We start from the raw sequence: 7,526 nt of genomic DNA, 5'->3' as shown, positions 1-7,526 counted from the left end.
ATCCATGGGGTCAATTTGTTTGTGGGGTACGGCAGTGCATCCAAGTCCAGGGGGATATGGCTATGTAATAGCAAAGGAAAGCAAGAGCTAGAATGGGCCAAAGATGTAATGAAGAAGTGGCGTCCTCTTTAGTTGGGGGTAGGGAGCATAGGAGAAGCATTAAAAACACAACTCTTTTATTGCTTTGTGGCGCATAAGGAAGGTGGCGTCCGCAAGGGTATCTAGCGTATGGGGTATCATCGTCTAAAAGGGATGACTTGAAGTCATATTAAAAAGCTTTTGTAATTGCGATTTATTACTGATAAATATGCTCTTTTGGCGTTTAACTTTCATCTTTTATACTTGTTGTAACGGTCAATAGTAATGTTACGAAGCCGATTTAGTTAAAACTATATTTAAAGTTTACAGTACCGTTGACGGGATGGCCGAGTTGGTCTAAGGCGCCAGATTAAGGTTCTGGTCCGAAAGGGCGTGGGTTCAAATCCCACTTCCGTCAATAAGGATGAAACTTTTTGGGGTCCAAAAGCCTCGTAGCTGAACTGCTTCTCTCGAGTGTTTGGCCAAGAACATGTTATATTCTCGTGTTTTCCCAAATACTTTCGCATGACTACTTCAAGCCATGCGCATAATTTGACTGTCTTGCTTAATATTGGAATTCAAAGAGGTGATGATCCACATCTCCTAAGGGGAATTCAACCTAGAATTCAAGTGGCAGGTAGGTATGCTTAGCTCTAGTGGTAAGTCAAACCGACCTTAGCAAGCTAAGGTTTGACCTTAGCAAGCTAAGAAGTTGGCTTAGCTATTAACTTTGTATTAACAACTATATTCTTTCATATATATATATATATATATATATATATATATATATATATATATATATATATTATCTCTTCATGCCTAATATCTTACTAGAGTTCAATTCATGTTTCATTGCTTGAAGACAACTAATCCACATTAAATTTTTAAAGGTGTGAATAAACTGAAAAGAACTTATGGTTAGATGGAGCTCTTAACAAAACTTGAGTACATTCCATAGTCATAGCATCGTTGTCCTCCTCTTAGTAAAAAAGCACCTTGCAAAAGTATAAAGCAATTAAACAAGAAGGTTGCTTAAAACTTTTCAAGGTTATTAATAGCCTTGGCATATTATTACTACATAATAATAACCTTGTAAGAGTGTGGTAATGAAAATAAGCATGCAACTATGTTGTCTAGATGGCATGGTGAAGAGTTGGCACAAGTCCCTTCATTTTTTAAATAATTATAGGGGAAGTGCCATCCCCTTGTATTTGTTGAAAGGAATATGTATGCTTTTGTTTATTTCAATGATGTTGCACAAATAATTATAAAATTAAAGTTTTGAAAATAGTTGCTAACATTCATTCAAGATTGAGATTGTGAAGACCACCAATTTTGTGATAGTTGAGCCTATAAACATGACAATAAACCAAGTCGTCATATGCTTGCATGATCAACAATATTAATTCAACTTGCAAGTAATAGACTTAGGCTTGCAAATACTTAATTAATTTGACATAATTAATTCAACTTGCAAATAATAAACTTAGGGTTCTCTATAAAGATTACATAATTTCAAAGTCATTAATAGGTAATACAATACAAAATAGATGGGGAGATATAATTTGCATAGTGCCATCATGAAGCTACACGTTGCAATCATAAAGTAATGAAAGGTTTAAAGTGTTATTTTTGAACTCAAGATAGTAATGTTTTCTTAATAATAACATAGAAAAAACATTGAATGAAAGATAATTCAACCAATGACCGTGTTATTGCAAAGAAAATAGTACAAGTAAAGCAAGATAAATCAAGTCAATACACATTGATTAAAGCTCAACTTTCTTGCAAGCAAATACCTATAAATAATGTATTGATGAGCCACAGTGCAGCATTCACTTGGATTGTCTATACAAAAGCTTCACCATTCAAGTTGATTACACAAAGAGCAACTTGATTATCTTAGGCTTGCCATCCATCAATACTAGGAACTTCATCATTTTCATGTAGTTTTGTTGATGATGATGATGATGGTACTAATGTCGACCCTATGTTGATATCCAATTGATTTTTCCAAGTATTGACTGATATCCAATATGCCAAAGCTCAGCCATAGGGAAAGTTCTCTATTGAGTACTAATGGGAAACATACAATCTCATGCAAGTATCCATGTTTGTACTTAACTTGTTGCACACCTTGTTTTTTAAAAATGCCATAACACTAAACATTCTTTCATCCTCCACGGATCCTAAAATCATTGTTTGAGTTAAGTCAACAAGTTGAAAATATTTAAGAATCAGGACAACTCCTAGAATATCCATGTTGACTGAGAGAGATGCTCAGTTTGATGCTACTCTGCTACTTCAACATATCACCATGAAACACATTACCATGTGATTTGAGATGCTCACTCCAATGCCATGAAGCTCATCACCATGTGATTTGAGACTATGTCAACACATCACCATGAAGCATAATGCCATGAATCCCATCACCATGTGATTTGAGACTGTATCAACACATCACCATGAATCATAAATGTCCAACATTGCCAAGTGATCACCTCTTATAGCACTCTTCCCACCATGGCTAACTTTGGTCTTGTATAGTACCTCTCCCACCTTGCGCAAGACTACTTTCACCTCACACAACATTGTAGCAAAGGTCATTTGTAGATTGCAAACGATGGATAGCAAAGCTCCTTGGTCGAAAGAGACGCGCATGCGCGCACACACACACACATACACAACTTCTTCAACTTCTATAGCCTACTTCAACGTAGTTTGAGAAAATGCCAACATCAAGAGGATGGATTGGCAAGAAATGGAGGCACAATGACTAAAGTTTGAGAAGCATCTCATATCAACCTTGTGGGAGGGAATGGGATATCAAACACACCACTACAGCGTGTACATATCCCAACCATGGCATAAAGAATGGAGAGGAGGTTGAGAACATGCCCCATTGCCGACCAATCGCCTATTTTTGTAGCAATGATTTGATACAATGATCAAACCTCCTCCCCTCCCCCCCTTTTTGTAGTCTACAATGATTTATGTAGGGATTAAACCTCATGTCCTCCCCCACCTCCCTTTTTGTATTCTATTGCAATTCCTCGATCCACATCCATTGTTCTACCTTCCTCTTCTTATATATTTAGCTTTACCTACAGATCTAGGTACATATCAAATTAAGCAATGTTTCTCTACACTTCAAGAAGCTATCCAAATAAACAATTTTTCTACCATACTAAAGAATGTCTCTAGAAATCAGTTTGTGTTTTGTTTAAGAACACAATGAGAATATACAAAAAGTAATGGAAATACAAAGTAGCATACTTTTAAGTGAGCATTTAGCTCACCTGAGTAATTTGATTATGCTAGTTTGGCTTTGTTCTTCCTCAAGATCTCCCCGATTTCTCGCGATATTGCAAGAGGTGTAGTCATTATACATATCTTTATTCTTGTATAGTTGCAATAGGAAAATAATAGGGATGGAAATGAACACCCTATGTGGTCACAATAGGAGGCAAAAGATTTGGTAAACATTTCATTCTCTCTAACCTCATGCAATTTAGTACGTTGCTTTCAAAGGGGTAGTTGTGGCGCTTGAGGATGAGTAAGTAGAGAAAGTTGTTGTTGGTATTAGCATGTGTCAACAGGAAGCACTAAGGAGGTGCTTTGGGCCAAAGATTAAAGTTAAATATACCATGGCTTCCCTTTGTAGACCACAAAGACTATCATAAGCTATAAGTCCATCTATGCTAGTGCATTACCCTCCTACTATTTGGGATAATCTATAATTAAATTTCCTCAAAATCAATTAGTAGAGGCAAAATTTAAAACTACATAACCAAAAAATTTCAAGCTCAAGAGAGATCACCTCTCTTGCAAACATGCTACCAATGTTGAATTCCAGCCTTGGACCTGTAGCAAGCTTCATAGGCAGAAACTACACAATTCATGAAAAGTTCAAGATTGCCAAGACTTTCCAAGAAAAGAAATAGATGTTTGCTAAGTTATATTCTTTATTCTCACAAAGTTGTGCTTCGCCTCTACTTGTCTTTATGTCTTTACATAAATTGAACACAATTGACAATATCATCTTTCATGATAGATTTTCTAATTACTTGTCCATTTTCCTAGCATGATCTCGCATTGATGTAGCCCAATCCTACAAATATTTCATTCTTTCATTTATGTTCTTTTTCTAAACATGCATGCGACATGTTTCAAACACGAGAAGATGGATCCATGAGATATTCATAAAACGTAATCATTGATATATTATTTCGAACTCAATGTGTAGGACCATAAAACATTGATAAGAAACTTTAAAGCTACATGTATTATGCTTACCTCTCAACTACACAATGATTTTTTGTTGCTTGATCTTTCTTTCTCTATGATGGATATAGTCAGGATTTGGTGGTCTAGGAAGCCTTGAGCACTCTTTCACTGACTTAGATATACACTAACCATAGAACTATCGCTTTGCTTTGCATTTGGCCTGGATTCATCCTTTGGAACCATACCCTTACATAACCTTGTCTCTCAGCTGATCCCCTCATCCCCTGCACCATTTGCACACAATAGAGAGAAAAAATTGTGCTCGAGTAATAAGCACCAGCAGCCTTATTTCCTTTGCAATGGATTGTGCTACACTTGTGGAGAATGTGATTACCTTCAAGTGATTACGTGTTTCCATGCGTTCGATTACCAAGCAATAGAGAGAGGTGCATCATATCTACATGGTTGTCAGATCCATTCTGCCCCTCGCCCCTTCCTTCTTCCCTAGTATGCAATACATTGGATTTTAAAGAATGAATATTGCAAGGAATGGTGGTTGAGATTGTTCATAGTCTTAGTGTAAAATATAAGCATGTCACATGTCATTTAGTGGTCCCACCCAAACAATGTTGTCCTTATTTTGAAATTTTTTTCCCTTTTTAGAAGAGAAATTCAATCCCCTCTGGGCAAGAGAATGATCACAATGGCCTTCCCCTATGGAAAGTTAAAACAAAAGCTTAAAAAAGGAAGGAATGAAGGAAGGAAGGCGGGGCGAATGAGAGAAAGGGAATGGAGAGGAGGAGTAAGAAGAAGAAGAAGAAGAAAAGATCAAGAATATGCATGCACGCTTACATCCATGGCACATGCATATATTGCCAAAACTACCATAACTCAGATTATTGATGTACAGGTCATCACTATTACTAGTCATAGTATATGCTTTTGCTACAAAAAGCTACTAGTCCATTACACTCACCAAGTTGATACTTCTAAGTAACCATGATATCAAAGCACCAAGATACCATAATAGATCAGCAAGGTAAGGAGTATGTCCTCATGTTGAATTTCATAGTTAGTATGTAGGCAATAGTAACTCGCATTTATGGCCATATGAGACATATCAATTAGTGGGCATGGTCTTGCTGCCATACTTAGCAACCCTGATAAAATATGCATTCATGCCAAACAATAATACATCAAACTCATACGTCCAAACTAGTTAGTATAGTCAGAACTGGGTATTCCTATTTAGTGCCATATCTATATGCCCCTAGCTCTAAGGCAAAAATATGCTCATTTGGATTGGTTTATTAACAATACTCTAGCCTATATTTCAAGCTCAAGGATCTCTGTATAAATCATCCCCATGTGTTATCTCTTTGCAATAATAGAAGTAAAGTAGTAAAGCATAGCAAGGCTCTTAAATCACTTACCTTCCCACTCAAGCCTATGTTGATTGACAGCTCAAAGAGGTCAATGCTTTTCATGGAAATGTGAGTAAGTCAAAAAGGTAGAAGAATTCCATGTCAAGCCTATGTTGATTGGCACCTAAAAGAGGTCAATGCTTTTCATGGAAATGTGATATAAGTCACAAAGGTAGAATTCCATGTAGAAAGCATCCAACATTGACCCTTACAAGGTAAGCAAGCTAGCTTCTATTATGAAAATTCTTGTAAGAATATGTGCAACTAACTATACATAGACTTTCTAATGGTATGGAATCAAAGAGATATTAGATGTGAGAATGATAAAGGTGTGTACTTAGAGGTGGGAAGGTTTCTACACCTTTTTTTAGTATTTCCATTGACTTGGGAATTGAGTTCTTCCAATCCAAGTGTGATGTAGCATATATGCGTATATAGAAAGTTTAAAATCAAATGTTAATACTTATGTGTAAGGGTGAACATGCGAAGGTGTATGAGCATCTATAGCATAGGGGCATGTGTGTGTGTGCATGCGTGCGTGCACATGCGCATGTAAATATGTGTGTGTCCATGAGCTAAGGTTGGAACATCAATAGGTATATATAGAAGAATAACAGAATACCTAATATACAGGTACACTTAAGGGGAGATCTCATCCCTAAATATGTATAGTTACATAGAATTTCTAATCATCAAACACTTGGTCGTTAACATACTTGATTATATATATTAAGCAATAGTGATTGTCTCAAGACTAGGAATAAAATGTAGAAGGCATATATTACTTCAATATGGTCTTACTTTCTTCACAATATTACTAGAAGCACATTCAAGCAATATGCACCTATCCACTTTATCTTTCAATTTGCTTGTCACCATTATTGTGCATGTAACCGCTTTGAGTTATACCATTAATCAACTCTCTATATACATATTTGTATGTGTGTTCCACCACCCCCGCCTCCCCCCCGCCCCCCGAGCTTATACCCCACCCCTCCCTTGTTTTTAAGCTTAAGGAGGGAAATTAATAGGGGGCCACCCCTAATGTATACACTCTTTTCTTTTTACAATACAGGGGAAAGGTTTGGCATTATCATTAACTAGTGTACATCTTATCCTTGAAGTATAACTACTTTTAATGAAAGGTCTTGCTCTTCTCAATGTACCATCAAACCATCCTTGATGGACTTGAATTTGGTGCAATGATGTTCATATATATTTGAAAGGATTGTGAATATCACAAGAGCAAAGGGCTAAAGGACTATGGAGGAAACACAATTCCTCCACCATTGAGGAAAGATGGCAAATACATCCAATTCGAGCAAATCATCGTGCTTATACTATAGACACCTTCATCTTGGATGTGCCCAAAGCATTTCAAAGCTTTATCATGATGTCCATGTCTAGATATGGAGCAGTTAGGACAATCCAAGAGACCACATGTGGTGCTATAATATTTTTTTCAACACTTCTTGCACTTTTACAAGCGTAGCACACTTAGCATACATGCTCTCTAATGCAATGCCTAGCACAAAATCACTATTTTTCTATTAGCCCCAACCTATGAACCTTAGCTTGTATCACACTTATCTCATATCCACATCAAACCTTATCAACTCACACTTAGATAAAAGTATGATGGCAACACTACATGGGAATATTCATTATCTCAAGAGAAATGCTTAAAATTTTGTGCTAGCATAATCCAGAAATAGCAATCTAGCTCATAAAATGCTTACTTTGTCTCTTGTGAAGCTTTGAACTCACCCACATTCTCGTGTCTATCATCGTTTC

General features: G+C 36.6%; 1 non-coding gene across 1 annotated transcript; it reads left to right on the top strand.

The window, feature by feature from the left end:
- The first annotated feature begins 415 nt into the window (after positions 1-415).
- On the top strand, positions 416-496 carry TRNAL-AAG (transfer RNA leucine (anticodon AAG)). The gene has a single exon. It is a non-coding gene; the product is annotated as a tRNA-Leu (tRNA).
- Positions 497-7,526: the final 7,030 nt, after the last annotated feature.

Source organism: Lygodium microphyllum, chromosome 9 (genome assembly GCF_053477565.2).
Source record: "Lygodium microphyllum isolate KBCC chromosome 9, Lygodium_microphyllum_v1.1.10, whole genome shotgun sequence".
Classification (NCBI taxonomy): Eukaryota; Viridiplantae; Streptophyta; class Polypodiopsida; order Schizaeales; family Lygodiaceae; genus Lygodium; species Lygodium microphyllum.
Note: the sequence above shows the minus strand (reverse complement) of the source record. Positions and strands in the feature narration are given on the sequence as shown.